The sequence below is a fragment of the Sinocyclocheilus grahami genome, unplaced genomic scaffold, assembly GCF_001515645.1.
Source record: "Sinocyclocheilus grahami isolate Dianchi unplaced genomic scaffold, SAMN03320097.WGS_v1.1 scaffold39.1, whole genome shotgun sequence".
Lineage (NCBI taxonomy): Eukaryota > Metazoa > Chordata > Actinopteri > Cypriniformes > Cyprinidae > Sinocyclocheilus > Sinocyclocheilus grahami.
In genome coordinates, this window is record NW_015505218.1 from 1,636,549 (window position 1) to 1,655,873 (window position 19,325).

Below are 19,325 nucleotides of genomic sequence, written 5' to 3' on the forward strand. Positions count from 1 at the left end.
TTCTTCAAGTCAAGTCACCTTTATTTATATAGCGCTTTTAACAATGCGGATTGTGTACATTCATATAAAAAAATGCATGTAACACATTGAGCTATGATGTTCATGGAGGTGGAGAGGGTATGAGTCTGGTGTTTTTCTCCCTCTCTATACATTAAATAAAAGCACTAAATAGGCTAAAGTATTTTTTTTCGTGATCTCATTTACAATCTTGAAAGTAGATTCAGTAGTTTATTTCTTAATATATATATATATATATATATATATATACATACACACACACACACACACATATATATATATATATGTATATTTATATATACAATTTATTTATTTTTTTGAGTAACTGCAGCCTTGGTAAATGTATGTCTTCTAAAAAAAAAAAAACATTAAAAAATTTAACTGATTTACTGATTACTAATTTTACTTTTGAATGGTAGTGTGTGTTTTTATTCTCACACACACACACACACACAGTTTCAATACACAGCTTATATAGGTTTCTTCAAGTCAAGTCACCTTTATTTATGTAACGCTTTTAACAATACGGATTGTGTACATTCATATAAAAAAATGCATGTAACACATTGAGCCATGATGTTCATGGAGGTGGAGAGGGTATGAGTCTGGCATTTTTCTCCCTCTCTATACATTAAATAAAAGCACTAAATAGGTATTTTTTTTCGTGATCTCATTTACAATCTTGAAAGTAGATTCAGTAGTTTATTTCTTAATAATTATCTCACAATAATTCAGCTCCTATCTTTTATTGCAAGTAAGTTATGTTCAGATTGGTATACATGCCTGTCATGCAGTTTTTGAAATATGCCATATGTATGTGCATATATTGTGCACAGTGTATGAATAATGCATGCCCAGTGCAGTATCAGATAGATCAAACAGGGAGCCCACATGTACATGTATGAATTGGGGGATATTATAATAGTAAATATGACGTCTGTAGTCTCGCCTTAAAAGCCAATAAAGTTTTGAAAGAGGCATCTTAGCTATATGGAGTAGATAGATAGATGAAGCATCTTGGAGATGTTGCCACAGTTCTTCTGGATTTAGTTTGTCTCAGTTTGTTCTGTTTCTTCATGTCATTCCAGACAGACTGATCTGATCTCCGTGTGGAGCACTGGCTGTTGGTCAGACTCCTTGTGCAAACAAAAATCTCATTACAATTAATGACAAAATGAATGTTTGGAAATATAAACTCATATTTCCTACTGATTTTCTACAGCAAAAGATAGAAATAACTGACTTAAAACCATGTTTTAGCTGGTGAAAATGCTAGTGTTCTAATAAACTTTCAACGCCACCACTCAATGCCACTACTGTGCATTGAAAGGAAAATGGAAAAACATTTTTTTTATAGATGCAGAGGAAGTACATCATGAAAACTGAAAACAAGGTAACAGTTCCATTCAGCATTCATCAGTGGGTCAGTATGGTTTCTCATAAGTCTTCTATTTGGTAATCATTAAAAACAACAGGGTGCTACTGCATATGGTACAAGTAAATGCAATGTACAACATTTATAACGGCATACAGTACCTGTAGCCCAGCAGCCAACACACACACAGTTCCTTTTTAGGATCCTGAAACAAAAGTGCAGCCAGGTGAAGTGTGGTCCGTGGGCAGGAAGTTATTTTGAGGTGGGTTGTGAAGCAAATAAGCTGGATCCGTGGGGAATCGGATGGTTTCTAGCAGACACTCACAAAAGAGAGACAGCGAGAGAGGAGGCAGCTCTAGCAGTGATTTAACAAGCTTCAGCTAAGACAGATGTTATCTTTACCTGCCCTGACTCTACATATGGAGACACTGGCTGTGTCTGAATTCTAAAACGAAAAAAAAGAAGAAAAAAAAACTGCAGAGAAAAGAATGCATCAGGGCATGCGCTTAAAAATCCATACAGTCATCTTACAGTAAGTTTCTATATCTACTGAAAAACAATCATTATAGTAATAAGTATGAATAAAACATATTACATTTGTGCTCACCACAAACGTTTTTAAACAAAAATACAGCACAAAAATAATATTATGAAATATTATTCAGTTTATAGTTTCTGTTTTCTATTTTAATATGTAATGTAGTTTATTCCTGTGAATCAAAGCTGAACTTTCAGCATTATTACTCCAGTTTTCAGTGTCACGTGATACTTCAGCATATGCTGATCTGGTGGTCAAAAACTTAAAACAATATCAATATTTGTCAATATTTAAAACAGATACCTGTATGCTGCCTAATAATTAAGCATTTTTATTGTGAAAGTCGCGATACCTTTTGATGTATTTGAAATGGAATTGTTTTGTAACATTATAAATGCCTTTTTATGCATATTGTTGCTGTCACGTGATTAATTTAATGTGTTCTTGCAGAATAGAAGTATTATTCTTACAGACCCCAAACTTTTGATTAATAGTGTACATTCATATATAAAAAAAAATGCATGTAACACATTGAGCCATGATGTTCATGGAGGTGGAGAGGGTATGAGTCTGGCGTTTTTCTCCCTCTCTATACATTAAATAAAAGCACTAAATAGGCTAAAGTATTTTTTTTTCGTGATCTCATTTACAACCTTGAAAGTAGATTCAGTAGTTTATTTCTTAATAATTATCTCACAATAATTCGCATCTATCTTTTATTGCAAGTAAGTTATGTTCAGATTGGTAAACAGTCATGCCTGTCATGCAGTTTTTGAAATATGCCATATGCATGTGCATATATTGTGCACAGTGTATGAATAATGCATGCCCAGTGCAGTATCAGATAGATCAAACAGGGAGTCCACATGTACATGTATGAATTGGGAGATATTATAATAGTAAATATGACGTCTGTAGTCTCGCCTTTAAAGCCAATAAAGGTTTGAAAGAGGCATCACAACACTTAATTGAAGTCCTGCCTTTAGTTAAAGAACAGTAAATTAACCAGTCGTCTCTTTTACCATTCATTTGTATGATTTGAGACAAAGAAGCACAGTTTACACAATGTATTCTTTATTTGAAATATTTTATTAAAATGTAAACTTGACCAACAGTTTTGTAGCATTTGGTCTTTCCTGTTTCAAGCTGTATTTCCAAGGCTGGAAATAGTTGCCTGGGGGTGTTATGAATATGGCCATTGAGCAGACTGACTTGCCCTAAAGGGGCTTTGACAGTACAGTAGTATTCCATTCCAGTCGTCCATTTTGCATAAAGCAGAATATCTTGTTCATGTCTCAACTCAGTGGCCAGGAACGTTCTGCATGAGGTGTTAACATACTAGCTAGGGATCAAAGACCAGAACTTTAGTGAGTTCAGGAGATGAGAGGAGATGTCAGTGACCTGGGTGAAACTTCTGCCAGCACTGCAGGTCCACCTGAATAATTATTTTTTCCCCATCATCCTAGACTCTCAGATATTGTTGATGGTACTTAAAAGAGAAAAATCCTTCAAGGCTGTGTGACCCTGGATTTGTAAGTTATTAAAAGTTGAGGTTTTTATAAGAAAAGGACTCTTAATTTGTTGGCCTTTTATTCCTTACTGTTTGCACCTCTGAGATAATGGTTGGATTTTTGTTGTTTTGCAACCTTAAGAAGCGTGATGGATTGTAGCGTGGTGGAAGACTGGTTTTCAAAAGAAAAGTTGTTGTCTAATATAGCTTACAAACAAATTTTTGACTGCAAAGGAAGTAACAGTACATCCTTCTAGATGCCCGTTGTAGTTTAAGAGATTCTCTGTACTGTTGTTTTGGTCCAATAAGTAATATCTCTGTCTTATTCGAATTTAATGTGAGAATATTATTGGCCATGCAGTCATTTACATCTTTAACACACTCTGTTAACTTAGGTAATTTAGTTAGTTTTATCTGGTCTTGTTGAAATGTATAGTTGAGTATCATCAGCATAACAATGAATCCCATATTTTCTAATAATATTACCAAGGGGCAACATTTATATTGGAAATAGCAGAGGGCCTAAGACAGGTCCTTGTGGCACTCTAAACTTTACTGGCGTTAATTTAGATTATTTCCCATTTAAATAAACAAAATAGTAACGATCAGACAGGTAGGATCTAAACTATCTTAAAGACTGTCTCTAAATAGTTTTGTAATCGATCTATGATTATGTCATGATCTATAGTGTAACGATGAGTTAATAATATTGAGAAGCAGTTCTTCTGCTACAAATAACAACTCTTGGTAATTTAGTTGGTACTGGATCTAATAAACATGTTGTTGGTTTAGATGCAGTGATAGGTTTATTTAGCTCTACCTGTCTTACAGTTTGTAAAGCACTGCATGATTGAAGCACTATTAAAACACTTAAAGCACGAATACTTATAAAATGTGACGATAAAATTTGACGATAAAAAAGACAAACTTTGATATTGACTTGACAAAGTCTCATCTGAAAGCTTCAGTTGAAGGTGTTACAACATCAAAACAATGATGATTGCACATTTTATATGTTTAATCATGACACTGGTTGCGTATTTCCTTTGGGATGGGTCGAGACTGTTGTCTTTGATAAGCAACAGCATATAAATAAATAAATAAATAAATATTAGGTAGAAGGTATTAGTCTCTCTAATATCGTCTTAGTTACTATCTCAGAATGTAGATCTGGCCTACTATAAAACTCTGTATTTACCTGTTTACTGCTTAAAATAAATATATTAATTAAATCAAATTGTAAAAAATTGCTATTATGCTCTTTTACAATGTCTTGAATTTGTTTTGGGGGTGTACTAGATGCTCTCATGCTTGGTTTTTACATAATTTACATTATTGCAATACCTTTCTCCCCATCCTGGCACAAACGGCTCGATTAGTTCCGGGTTTGATGAAGGCCCGCCTTCCGAAAAATGAAATGTGATTGGTTAGCTGTCCCAGTGCGTTGTCATTGGTGAACAGCTTAGACAGTGTTTCAGTACTGCCCCGCCCCTTGCCAAAGCAGCAAGTTCCATCTGCTCCGGTTTAGTTAAAGGGGTTATATGATGCGATTTAATTTTTTCCTTTCTCTTTGGAGTGTTACAAGCTCTTGGTGCATAAAGAAGATCTGTAAATTTGCAAAGACTAAAGTCTCAAATCCAAGCCACACCCCCCTAAAACGGCTCGTTCGAACACGCCCCCACATATCTACCTCACTATGTGGGAACATTTGCATAACACCGCCCAAATGTTCTAACATTATAACATGAATTGCAGTGAAACTGTTATACAGTTTAATTTATTTATACCATAGTCCAGTGTTTCCCAGGCGGCATATATATGCAAACTCATTCTCTGCCAGCAGGAGGCGCTGTTGGAGTGGTAGCGATCAAGGTTAACCGGTAATGGCTGTACACAAAGCAGCGCTCCACTCAAAAAAACACTGCTTTATTAGACATTACATGCAAGATTAAATGAAAATGACATCCATTTTTCTGAAGACAGTCGGTTTCCTTCAGAAATACAGTGATACAAAAACACGACCTCGGCCCTCCCTGCCCCCCAACCATTCGAATTTCTGTAGGCGGGAATTATTTTAATGATATTATAATGGACCGCTTTGTGATATCACAAAACCCGGAAAACAAACGCTGGAGTCCAAACGAGCCGTTTGTTGTAGTTCTTGAAAAGGGATTTAAAAAAAAATGAAATATCTCCCTTTGGAGTGGACTTTGAGATTTGTAAGTTTGAAGATCTTTTTTATGCCCAAACATACACACTACACACTGACTAAAATTCAAAAAGTGAAAATAGGACCCCTTTAATATTTTAAATTCCGTAGCTTGATAAGGATTTCTTCAAAGAGGTAGGTTGCATGTCCATACTGACCCAAAGAGAACTTAATCTTGAAACTTTTTGATGTAAGATCCAGCTGCAGATATCAAGGTGACTGTTTCACTTCTTATCAGAATGATTGCTATCTTCATTCAGGTTAAAGATATATATAGCACAGCAAACAGAACAAAATTCGGCAGCCAGAGAGACTGCCAAAAAAGCATTCAGGATGAATTGTAATCTGAAAGAAAGAAAGGACGAATGAAAGAGGTCAGTACTGAAAGTTGAAGTCTCATAACAGTTATATAGGCTATATGACCCCATATTCAATGTGCACTCTCTGCTTGAATTCCTGCCAAATGCTCTTTGCTGTCACATGCTATTTGTTGTCACATGATTCGGGGCTATTTTTAACCATGTTCAAATGCATAGAGAACATAGAGTAACTGGAAAAGACATGTTGCATTGGTAACACTTTAGTATAGGGAGGGATCAGTTTTCACTATTAACTAGTTGCTTATTAGCATGCATATTACTAGCTTATTTGCCAATTATTAGTACTTATAAAGAACATATTCTGCATGACCATATTCTACATCCCTAATCCTACCCATTACTTAAACTTATCAACTACCTTACTTAGCAGTAATCTGGAGTTTAATGAGGCAAAAGTCATATTTAATAGTAAATTAATAATGAGAATTGGACCTTAAAATAAAGTGTGACCATTGCATTTGCTATAGACAATCTGTTGTGTCCTTGTCAAAAAGTAATAAAAAGGCCTTTAAAAAGCAATCGATTTACTCTATTATCGTGATGATTTGTGAAGATCATCAGAACGCTTGCTTTCAATTTTCTTCATTTCCAATTTTCGGTTTCCTTGAAATCTTCTCAAGCAAAAACTTGCCAATTATCATCTGGAAATGCTTGGTGAAGCAAGAGATTAACCTTAATGCTCAATCTCAGGACAAGATTGATTCGGTTGGTGGCAGAGATGTATTAGCTGGCCAGATGAAAAAAAAAAAAATCTATATATTTTCAAGTTTTCAAAATAAAATATGTCTGGACCGCGTTGGACCAACTGACCAGCTGTTAAAAGTGTAAACTGGTGTAAATTGGATTGGCAGAAATGTCAGTCAAGACATCAAAGTTGAAACGGCTGATGATTAAACGGCAAGGTCACATGTTCGCCGCACAGCCTTAAGTCAAATGGCAGACCAGTTGCTGATTGAAATGCAGGCCCTTTCGTCAATCCAATTTAGCAAACATTGAAATGGTAGATAGGAGTTTGATTAATTTGCTCTCCCACCCCATGTGCCTTTGGCCTGTTAATGGACCTGTCTGCATCTCGCCGCACAGCCTTAAGTCAAATGGCAGACCAGTTGCTGATTGAAATGCAGGCCCTTTCGTCTATCCAATTTAGCAAACATTGAAATGGTAGATAGGAGTTTGATTAATTTGCTCTCCCACCCCATGTGCCTTTGGCCTGTTAATGGACCTGTCTGCATTGCTTTGCTATTCTAATGACATATCATACTTGGAAAAATAGCTGCCTTTGAAAAGACTTCTCATTGTGGGTTGACAGAAAAGTTGTAGCTTGTCACTCTCTCTCTCTCGTTGCTGATAATCACTACTGATAACTACATGCCAGTGTGTAGAATATCACCAGGCAGCAGTTTAATTACGGCACCGAGGTCATAATGGAGTCCAATTATTACCATCCTGAGGACAAATTAAATGAACTAAGGGTCATTAGGGACACTCGTTACTTCGTCTGCTTTTGCCTCCTCATGGTTCCCAGACTGATTAGAGAGCAAGGGCTGTGTGACGAGACAGGGAAAGTCATTTGAAGTTGCTCTTTAATGCAAATAGCATGTCTAATCTTCTTTCCATTAGAACAGTGGTTCCCAACCCTGGTCCTCGAGGCACATGCAAAGGAGACATGCAAAATGTGCAGTGTTGGGGTGCCTCCAGGACCAGGGTTGGGAACCACTGCATTAGAACATACTCATTTGTGTGTCACGCATGTGTCAGCCACATGGTAAACTGGACTATGACCATGAATAAAAATTGCATCCACTGTCTATCATTTTGATTTGAGGTCACTAAAGCCAATGAAAAAAGAAAAAGACAATTATAACTGGATTTGTACAAGACAATGTGAGTGGTGCTTGTCTGTGTAGTGGGTGGTTGCTGGTGTGTTCAATTTATAAATTTTATATTTATATAATGCGTGTTCATGTGTAATATATATACTGTATATATATATATATATACACAGTTGTGCTCATAAGTTTACATACCCCTTGCAGAATGTGCAAAATGTTAATAAATGAAACAAAGAGGGATCATGAAAATTGCATGCTATTTTTTATTTAGTATTGTCCTGAATAAGCTATTTCACATAACAGATGTTTATATATTCTCCACAAGACAAAATAATAACTGAATTTATAAAAATGACCCCATTCAAAAGTTTACATCTTGAATCTTAATACTATGTGTCATATCCTGGATGATCCACGACTGTCTTTCTGTTTTGTGATATTTGTTCATTAATCCCTTGTTGGTCCTGATCAGTTCAACTGCCTGCTGTTCTTCAGAAAAATCCTCCAGCTCCTGCACATTCTTTGGTTTTTCACCATCTTCAGAATATGTGAACCCATTCCAACACTGACTGTGTGATTTTGAAATCCATCTTTTAACACTGAGGACAATTGAGGGACTCATACATAACTATTATATAAGGTGAAAACATGTACTGACGCGGGGTGTAAACTTTTTAAATGATCAAGGTGAATTGTACTTATTTTGTCTTCTGGGAAACATGTAAGTATTTATGTAACTTGTGAAGTCCAGCACTAAATGAAAAAATATGATTGTTAAACAAAATGAGAAGAATTTACACATCATCATCCTGCTCTTAAAGGGTTAGTTCACCCAAAAATTATAATTCTGTCATTAATTACTCACCTTCATGTCGTCACAAACCCGTAAGACCTTCGTTCATCTTCAGACCACAAATTAAGATATTTTTGATGCATTCTGACTGCTCTCTGACCCTCCCATAGACAGCAAGGGTACTACCACGATCAACGTCCAGAAACGTAGCAAGGAGATCGGTAAAGTAATCCATGTGATATCAGGGGTTCAACCCTAATTTTATGAAGCTACGAGAATACTTTTTGTGCGCAAAACAGCGCACAAATGCAAACAGCGTATGTTGTTCTGTGTCAGCCACACCACACGGATACATTGTTTTAGTTCAAATCAAAGCACAAACAACGTAGAAAATGTATCCGCGTGGCGCAGCTGACACAGAACAGCATACGCTGTTTGCGTTCAGTGGATACTCTCCAAAACGGCGCTCGGATGACGTGGAGGAGACGAATTGTTGAATAAAGTCTTTTTTTTTTCTTTTGCGCACAAAAATTATTCTCGTAGCTTTACCGATCTCCTTGTTACGTTTCTGAACCTTGATCGTGGTAATACCCTTGCGGTCTATGGGAGGGTCAGAGAGCTCTCAGAATACATAAAAAATATCTTAATTTGTGTTTCGAAGTTGAACGGTGGTCTCACGGGTTTGGAACGACATGAGGGTAAGAACTATCCCTTTAATGCATTGTGTTGCCTTCTTGAGCATCAGTAAATATACAGTATGCATGTATGTAAAGTGTGTATGTGTGTGTTTTGGCCTGGTAGCTAATAAAAAGTGCAACAAAATCCCATAGACTTGGGCTATATATAGAGATGTAATTGAGTTTTGCTACAGCTGTAAATATGTCAAATAAAGAAACATCATTTGCCAGGAGTTGAGACTGAATAACCCACTATTCATTGCTCATTGCTCTCATTGCTCATCTATTACCTGATTTGACCAACAGCCAAGAGAGGCAGTATGTAGAATTACTTTGTGTGACTTCATTCTAGGCAATCAACACACCTGTCCTATCCATTTACATGTGTATGAGGGACCCTGAACAGTCAGGATGCAGACCATTCCTGACATTATGGTCTTGTAATCCATCCAAGACCCAGGATCGAAATGATGTCAAAAATATAATCGATAGGAGTGCTTAACAAGACCTTCTCAAGGTTAAATAAAGCAGCACTTTCCAGGTATTGAGGTGACACTGAGTAGCCCTCTTGAGGAATCTCCTTTTTTTAAACGTACATTATAGTTTGTATATCTCAGCTATATTATTTGACTTGAGCATCATATTCAGACAACAAAGGAACAGAAATGGCGTGACTTCTAGTTTCATTTAGCATGTGTAAATAGGAATATTTACACACACACACACACACACACACACACACACACACACACACACACACAAACTAACACCAGTCTGATCTATTTCCTGCTGGCAACCTAAACAAGTAAGAATCAGATGCTGCGTGAAAATGTCAAAGTTTCTAGTGCACCAAATCAGCATATTAGAATGATTTCTGAAGGATCATGTGACACTGAAGACTGGAGTAATTGTAATTCAACTTGGCCATCACAGGAATAAATTGCATTTTAAAATATATTAAAATATAAATCGGTTGTGCCTCACCAATTAATTTAAATTGTAATAATATTAACATGACATAATATATATATATATATATATATATATTGTTGTGTATAAAATATAAATACATTTATTGGCAAAATTTAAAAGATCACATTTTGTATTTCTGTTACAACCCACCTGGGATGACAGCCTACTGTAGCAGATTTAAATGGAAATACACTCTTAAAAATAAAGGTGCTTCATGATGCCAGAGAAGAACCTTTTTGTCTAAATGGTTCCATAAAGAACCTTTAACATCTGAAGAACCTTTCTGTTTCACAAAATATTCTTGTGATGAAAGAAGGTTCTTCAGATTACAAAAAGGTAAGAAAGAGATGGTTCTTTAAAGAACCTTTGACTGAATGGTTCTTTGTGGAACCACAAATGGTTCTTCTGTGGCATCGCTTTGAAGAACCTTTTAAGCACCTTTATTTTTAAGAATGTATTATGTTTGAGAGTTCAAAGTAATAAAAATAATTTATATATTGGCAAGTTTATCTTGCCAACAAATCCATTTTTCCCATACATAAACAGCACTTAAACTCCATAAATCAGCCTTTTTTAATACAAAAAAAACATGTTGTTGTTTTTTGTATAAAGTGCTGGGCAATATCAAAATTATCTGTAAAAATGTTGGCAGGAGAACACAGTACCTTCCCAAGGTTAAAGCAAACATCGGTTAGCAGGCACAGAGGGGGGAATGAATAGCCCTCTCCAGGGAATCTATCCTCTTTAAAACGATATGCTCAAGAGAACTATTACTGGGAGAGAAAAGCGCATCAGGTGCCTCATGGGGTTTTCGATTCTCTTGCCTTTTCGATTAGAGCTCCATTGTGAGCCTTAGGGAAAGTCTTCAAAAGGCCATATACAAAGGTTTTCAGCTTTCACACAAACCAAGTGCCCCATAAAAACACACTCAGTACTAATCATAACTAGTAATGGACACGAGAAGTTGTGATACGACAGCTCTCAATTGGAGGATTAGAATTCGATGTTGAATCTCTGCGCTCGTCTAATACCCGCTAGTCAGATATGCGCCGAGATGTCAAAGAGGATTTGTGGTCCTTGATGTTCCAAGTCATAAGCTTGACATTGCTCTTAGCAGTGGGTGGTCATGTGAAATTGGACTCTTTGTATCTCAAAAACCCCCTGCATGACTTCTAGCCATCTTGTAGTTCACCCAAAAATTATAATTCTGTCATTAATTACTCACCTTCATGTCGTCACAAACCCGTAAGACCTTCGTTCATCTTCAGACCACAAATTAAGATATTTTTGATGCATTCTGACTGCTCTCTGACCCTCCCATAGACAGCAAGGGTACTACCACGATCAACGTCCAGAAACGTAGCAAGGAGATCGGTAAAGTAATCCATGTGATATCAGGGGTTCAACCCTAATTTTATGAAGCTACGAGAATACTTTTTGTGCGCAAAACAGCGCACAAATGCAAACAGCGTATGTTGTTCTGTGTCAGCCACACCACACGGATACATTGTTTTAGTTCAAATCAAAGCACAAACAACGTAGAAAATGTATCCGCGTGGCGCAGCTGACACAGAACAGCATACGCTGTTTGCGTTCAGTGGATACTCTCCAAAACGGCGCTAGGATGACGTGGAGGAGACGAATTGTTGAATAAAGTCTTTTTTTTTTCTTTTGCGCACAAAAATTATTCTCGTAGCTTTACCGATCTCCTTGTTACGTTTCTGAACCTTGATCGTGGTAATACCCTTGCGGTCTATGGGAGGGTCAGAGAGCTCTCAGAATACATAAAAAATATCTTAATTTGTGTTTCGAAGTTGAACGGTGGTCTCACGGGTTTGGAACGACATGAGGGTAAGAACTATCCCTTTAATGCATTGTGTTGCCTTCTTGAGCATCAGTAAATATACAGTATGCATGTATGTAAAGTGTGTATGTGTGTGTTTTGGCCTGGTAGCTAATAAAAAGTGCAACAAAATCCCATAGACTTGGGCTATATATAGAGATGTAATTGAGTTTTGCTACAGCTGTAAATATGTCAAATAAAGAAACATCATTTGCCAGGAGTTGAGACTGAATAACCCACTATTCATTGCTCATTGCTCTCATTGCTCATCTATTACCTGATTTGACCAACAGCCAAGAGAGGCAGTATGTAGAATTACTTTGTGTGACTTCATTCTAGGCAATCAACACACCTGTCCTATCCATTTACATGTGTATGAGGGACCCTGAACAGTCAGGATGCAGACCATTCCTGACATTATGGTCTTGTAATCCATCCAAGACCCAGGATCGAAATGATGTCAAAAATATAATCGATAGGAGTGCTTAACAAGACCTTCTCAAGGTTAAATAAAGCAGCACTTTCCAGGTATTGAGGTGACACTGAGTAGCCCTCTTGAGGAATCTCCTTTTTTTAAACGTACATTATAGTTTGTATATCTCAGCTATATTATTTGACTTGAGCATCATATTCAGACAACAAAGGAACAGAAATGGCGTGACTTCTAGTTTCACACAAACTAACACCAGTCTGATCTATTTCCTGCTGGCAACCTAAACAAGTAAGAATCAGATGCTGCGTGAAAATGTCAAAGTTTCTAGTGCACCAAATCAGCATATTAGAATGATTTCTGAAGGATCATGTGACACTGAAGACTGGAGTAATTGTAATTCAACTTGGCCATCACAGGAATAAATTGCATTTTAAAATATATTAAAATATAAATCGGTTGTGCCTCACCAATTAATTTAAATTGTAATAATATTAACATGACATAATATATATATATATATATATATATATTGTTGTGTATAAAATATAAATACATTTATTGGCAAAATTTAAAAGATCACATTTTGTATTTCTGTTACAACCCACCTGGGATGACAGCCTACTGTAGCAGATTTAAATGGAAATACACTCTTAAAAATAAAGGTGCTTCATGATGCCAGAGAAGAACCTTTTTGTCTAAATGGTTCCATAAAGAACCTTTAACATCTGAAGAACCTTTCTGTTTCACAAAATATTCTTGTGATGAAAGAAGGTTCTTCAGATTATAAAAAGGTAAGAAAGAGATGGTTCTTTAAAGAACCTTTGACTGAATGGTTCTTTGTGGAACCACAAATGGTTCTTCTGTGGCATCGCTTTGAAGAACCTTTTAAGCACCTTTATTTTTAAGAATGTATTATGTTTGAGAGTTCAAAGTAATAAAAATAATTTATATATTGGCAAGTTTATCTTGCCAACAAATCCATTTTTCCCATACATAAACAGCACTTAAACTCCATAAATCAGCCTTTTTTAATACAAAAAAAACATGTTGTTGTTTTTTGTATAAAGTGCTGGGCAATATCAAAATTATCTGTAAAAATGTTGGCAGGAGAACACAGTACCTTCCCAAGGTTAAAGCAAACATCGGTTAGCAGGCACAGAGGGGGGAATGAATAGCCCTCTCCAGGGAATCTATCCTCTTTAAAACGATATGCTCAAGAGAACTATTACTGGGAGAGAAAAGCGCATCAGGTGCCTCATGGGGTTTTCGATTCTCTTGCCTTTTCGATTAGAGCTCCATTGTGAGCCTTAGGGAAAGTCTTCAAAAGGCCATATACAAAGGTTTTCAGCTTTCACACAAACCAAGTGCCCCATAAAAACACACTCATTACTAATCATAACTAGTAATGGACACGAGAAGTTGTGATACGACAGCTCTCAATTGGAGGATTAGAATTCGATGTTGAATCTCTGCGCTCGTCTAATACCCGCTAGTCAGATATGCGCCGAGATGTCAAAGAGGATTTGTGGTCCTTGATGTTCCAAGTCATAAGCTTGACATTGCTCTTAGCAGTGGGTGGTCATGTGAAATTGGACTCTTTGTATCTCAAAAACCCCCTGCATGACTTCTAGCCATCTTGTAAGAGATCTTGATGAGAGGAAGGATCTGGGTGACACACATTAACGTGTTTAAGTGAGATCTTTGCTCTTCATGGCAGCTGAAAGTTTCATTAGACAAGCCAAATGATTAGCGATCCCCCGACAAGAAATGCTTAAGTGTTTTGACTCTGTCTGTACAGCGGGTGCAAATGAAGAGGTTGAAATAAAATGGTACAAAACTGTGCCAATTGCTGCTTTTAAACTTAATGAGAGCAATTGCCTATAAAACTGCAGCTGTGCAAACGTAAAGCTCTGGAAGTCTCAGTTCATCCCACACTGCATAACATTATTTTCTTATCAGTATCTCTGTCTTCAGAATATCTAAACATCGTTGAGACACATTTGAGATGCAAATAAGACTAATAAGATTAACAAAAAACATGATGCTACATTAGTGCTGACTTAGTTTCTCATTTAAATAGCCTGCCTTAAATTATAAATACAATTATTAATATTTATCAGTTCTCAATATATATATATATATATATATATATATGTATGTATGTATTATAAATTAAACATATACATTAAACTCTAAATTTTTTTAAATGATTTTTTGTTACTAGCTCACCACACTAGACAGGCAGCATTTAACATAATATTTCACATTATTATGGTTTTACTGTATTTTTTATCAAATAAATAAATCCTTAGTGAACATAAGAAACCTTAAAAAAAAAAAAATCATACAAACCCCAAAGCATTGAATGATCCTTAGTGAACATAAGAAACCTTAAAAAAAAAAAAATCATACCAACCCCAAAGCATTGAATGATAGTGTGTGTGTGTGTGTGTGTGTGTGTGTGTTGTATTAGAAACTGACCAGAATGTAATAATTGTCTCCTCTACCCCAATTCAAATTTTGCTAACTGGCAATTCAAATATAGTGCCATGCCAGGTTTGATGTAAATAATGGCAAATATCATTGATTCTCAATGTGTGGCTCGCCAAATATATGCATAAATGCATAAATAAGATCTGAGAGCTGGTGGAAGGGAAGAATATCAATTAATACATTTCGGTCTGTTCCCCCCACACAGGTATTGTATGCCTTCAGGCGACTTAATATAGTGCTCAAGTCACAGACTACTTTTATGGTACTTTTATAGTGTTTTGACCTTTTGAGAGCATGACACCCCCAGTTTCCATTCGCTTTCTGAACAGTAGCCATTCTATTATTCAGAAATGTACAGTAGCTTTAGAAAAAATTAAATCATATGGGTTTGAATCGACATGAGATTGAATGAGAACATTACTTTTTATTATATTATCACCTATTTTAGGCACTAAACTCCTACTTCACCTGTAAACAGTAATGAATCTGTTCTTTATTAGCATCTGTAGTTCACGAAGAACATTTAATATCCAAATAATTCTATTGCATAAAAGGTTCTTTATAGAAGAAAGGGTTCTTTAGATTATTAAAACGTTCTTAACATTAAGAAAAACAAAAACTCTTTACTGAAAGGTTCTTTGGAGAACCCAAAATGGTTCTTCTGGCATTGCTGCGAAAAAAAAAAAACCTTTTGGAATCTTTATTTCGAGTGCATGAGAAATACTAAATGCCATAATGCTAAAATGTTTGGGGTGTTTGCTTAATGGACCAAGTCAAAAATCTCTGGTCTCTAGATATGTAGTATTTTTCATTAGTAGCATTAACAAACATTGTTGCACTCTGCTTTGCCATTAATCAAAATTTAGTTTTTGAATTTTTTTAGTGGGTACTACCAATTACGTTATATCAGTCTCTGTTTTACACTGTTAAGCCTAGGAAAAAATCCCATCAGTCTAGCCGTCTCATTCTAGTGTGAAGATTGCTCATCGAAAATAATTGTGCCTCTGATATACTCGAGGAATCGACTGAACGCATCAATAGCTTTGTGTTTGTCTGTCCTCTCCCTGGACCTCTTTGTTAGTTCACTGCGTTTCTTGGAAAACACTCAGCTGTAAACAGCATGTGAAGATATCAAGCAGAAAGGCAGATATTTTCCCCAGCTTTATAGTGTCTTATCAGCTGAATTTCATTTCATTAGCTCTCAGCTTATGTTAGCTGCCGCCAAAGAGTTTCAGGAGATTATGGACTAATACTTGAAAACACAAGTTTCGACCTCGCTGTCCTTGCCAAGCCAAAACCAGTCAAGGAACTTTACCTTTGGAAGGTATAGTACAACTCTTTCAAGAGTCCGATGACACTGACAAAGACACAAAAGGCTCATTTGTGCTGTGGCCTGAAACTGTCACTTGATTCTTGCTGACTTTTGTGCTAGGGCTAAATGAACTTGAAAATCCTTCTAACTGAATGGCTATCAAATCTTCCATTTGAAACCAATGGAAAGCTTGACCCACATGTACTAAGAGTCAGGCAAGTCCAATGAGAAGGCTTGTGGTAAGCCCTAGGATTTGAGTTATTAACCCAGGCAATGCATTTGTGGGCGCTGTCCAAGGTACTGTCATTAACCTAATGTTCTGGTGGATGAAGCACACCGTCTGACTTGCCTTAGAATTGAATATTGAAGCTAGCCAATATTAAAAGGCAGAAGTAATTTAAATATGTATAACTGTGTACATAGAACATTTGCTTTTCATTGGCAAAATGTACCTAAAGTATCATGTTTTTTAGACATGTACCATGCATGACAATGTATAATTACCATTGGCTAAATATGTTAATCATTCAAGACCACAGTATATATCAAAATACCATGGTATTACCATCTGATAATATCACTCTACTGCACCTCTTCATGTTTTTTAATGAAATTAATTTATAAAAAATATTAATTTTGACATTAATTTTCAAAATTAAGAATATATATTTTAAACATTCTCACATTGAATTATAGTGACAGGGTGATTGTACGGAATCAGATTTCTATGGCCCTTACTCTGGAATAAAAAATACAGAGTGTATATTTACATTTAGTTAAAAGTGGCTGTAACACATCAGCTCTAGTGGCGCAGATGGATAAGTGCTTGTCGTTGGCTTTTTAACATGATCGATCCGGGTTTGATCCCGCTTTTTGCCGCACTTTTTTTTCTCCCTTTTCAAATCTCATCGTAAAGGCATTTATTTTCAATAAAAATTAAGAAAATAATCAAAAAGTTGAAAATAAAGTATCGGGTAGGGTTAGGGATGGTGTAGGGAGGGCTTTATTGTATCAATAAGGTGGCATCCATTTAATAATTAAAATTAAAATTATAATTTACACTCAATACGTTATTATTGCATACTGTTTTATAATGTACTACAATGCTGAAGTGCAGATAATTGCCACTATTTGCAACAAGTAGTATACCTGATAGTAGAAATCCTGCTATTTTAAAATAGTGTAAATAGGTATTTGCAATTAGTGTAATTAGCATATTGTTAAAAATACTGCTATTTTCACTTAGTGTAAATATAATCCATTGCTAAAACGAGATTTGAAAAGGGAGGAAAGTTCGGCAAAAGACGGGATCGAACCCGGGTCGATCGCGTCAAAAAGCCAATGACACACGCTTATCCATCTGCACCACTAGAGCTGATGATTTACAGCCATTTTTAACTAAATGTAAATAGATATTTTGTATTCCATAGTAAGGGCAATTCATACAATACATTTAAACTGAGCTACTTTAATACCATCTCCGAACTTTCTACCACGACTCTGCTGTTCTTCGGCTGGTTCTTCCCTGTATACGGTGATTGACAGATGTCTCGTCCAGTCAGCGGTGAGTAATCCCAAACCAATGGCACTGTCTCAAACTATACCTACCTCTTCTGGTTTGTCGGATTTGTGGTTGTGTTTTCTGACTTGTTAATTTGTTTTCGGATTTGTCGTTGTGTTTTCTGACTTGTTATTTTGTTTTCGAATTTGTCATTGTGTTTTCTGAATGTTATAATGTTTTCTGAATTGTTGTTGTGTTTTCTGAATTATTATTTTGTTTTTTAGACTTGCATTTGCGTTTGTAATTTGTTATTTTGTTTTCAGAATTGTGATTTGTTTTGCACTTCTCGTTCACCGTAATGTTGTCATACTGACTCATTCACAACTCTAAATAATCTGTTCCAGCAGATGGCCTCATTGAGCCATTTCATATGCAAAAGCCTGCTTAAGCCATGTTTTTTTCCCCCTTTAAAATAACCTGTTCTGCTCTAGTTTTAAGGTTATTTAATCAGAACTGCATTCCATGTTCTGAAAGCACATAAGGTATTGGTCATTAAGCTGTATTGTGTATTGATGTATAACGATTAAAAAAAGAAAAAAAATGGCGTATGTGTAATTATTTTGCAACTAGGAGAAATTAAACGTCCATGATGTATATTTTATAATCGATTTATAAGGGTTTTTGATGGCCACGTCCTACAAAGGTACTTAAGTATGGCAAGCCAAGTTAATGTTTACTTCTTCAGAATAACTACTATTGTGTTACTGGCTTTATTTTATTTTATTTTTTAAATTACTTGTTAGGTATCTATTATTGGCTAGCAATTTTAATATTTAATATTTATGAGACACTAATATCTATCACAATTGTATGATATCTAATACAAAGTATGAGTAACAGTTGGAGTATGAAGTGAATATCTGATATCTGAACCACAGATCACCATAGAATTCATTGAATAAAAATAAAAATAAAATTACAAGAATACAAAAAAGAACTTGACTACATTATTAGATATGAATCACTATGGAATAAGTGTTGGTGTCTACTGAATAGTTGCTAGTAAAATTAAATTGGAAAAAATATATGAGTATGATTTCTTAACAGTGTTTAAAAAAGGAGTAGCCTACTTAGTAACATTAAATTAGTTTGATGGAATACATGTTTAAATGGCTTGCCATAACTTCAGACCTGTCAGAGCTTCTCAGTGTAAGCCCAGCACAGGAGACTGACCGCAAGCCTTCTGAAAAACTCAAGGAAACTATTGCACTGACAAAAACAAACCTGATGATGTTCAAGACTATTCGCATCAGTCCCCAGAGATAGACATATGTTTTTTTTACGGTGCAGAAATTGAAATCAATAGATACTTTCAAAGCTAATCCGTGTTTTTTGTTCTTCTTCTTTTTTTCTTTTATCTTATTTATTTATTTATTAAT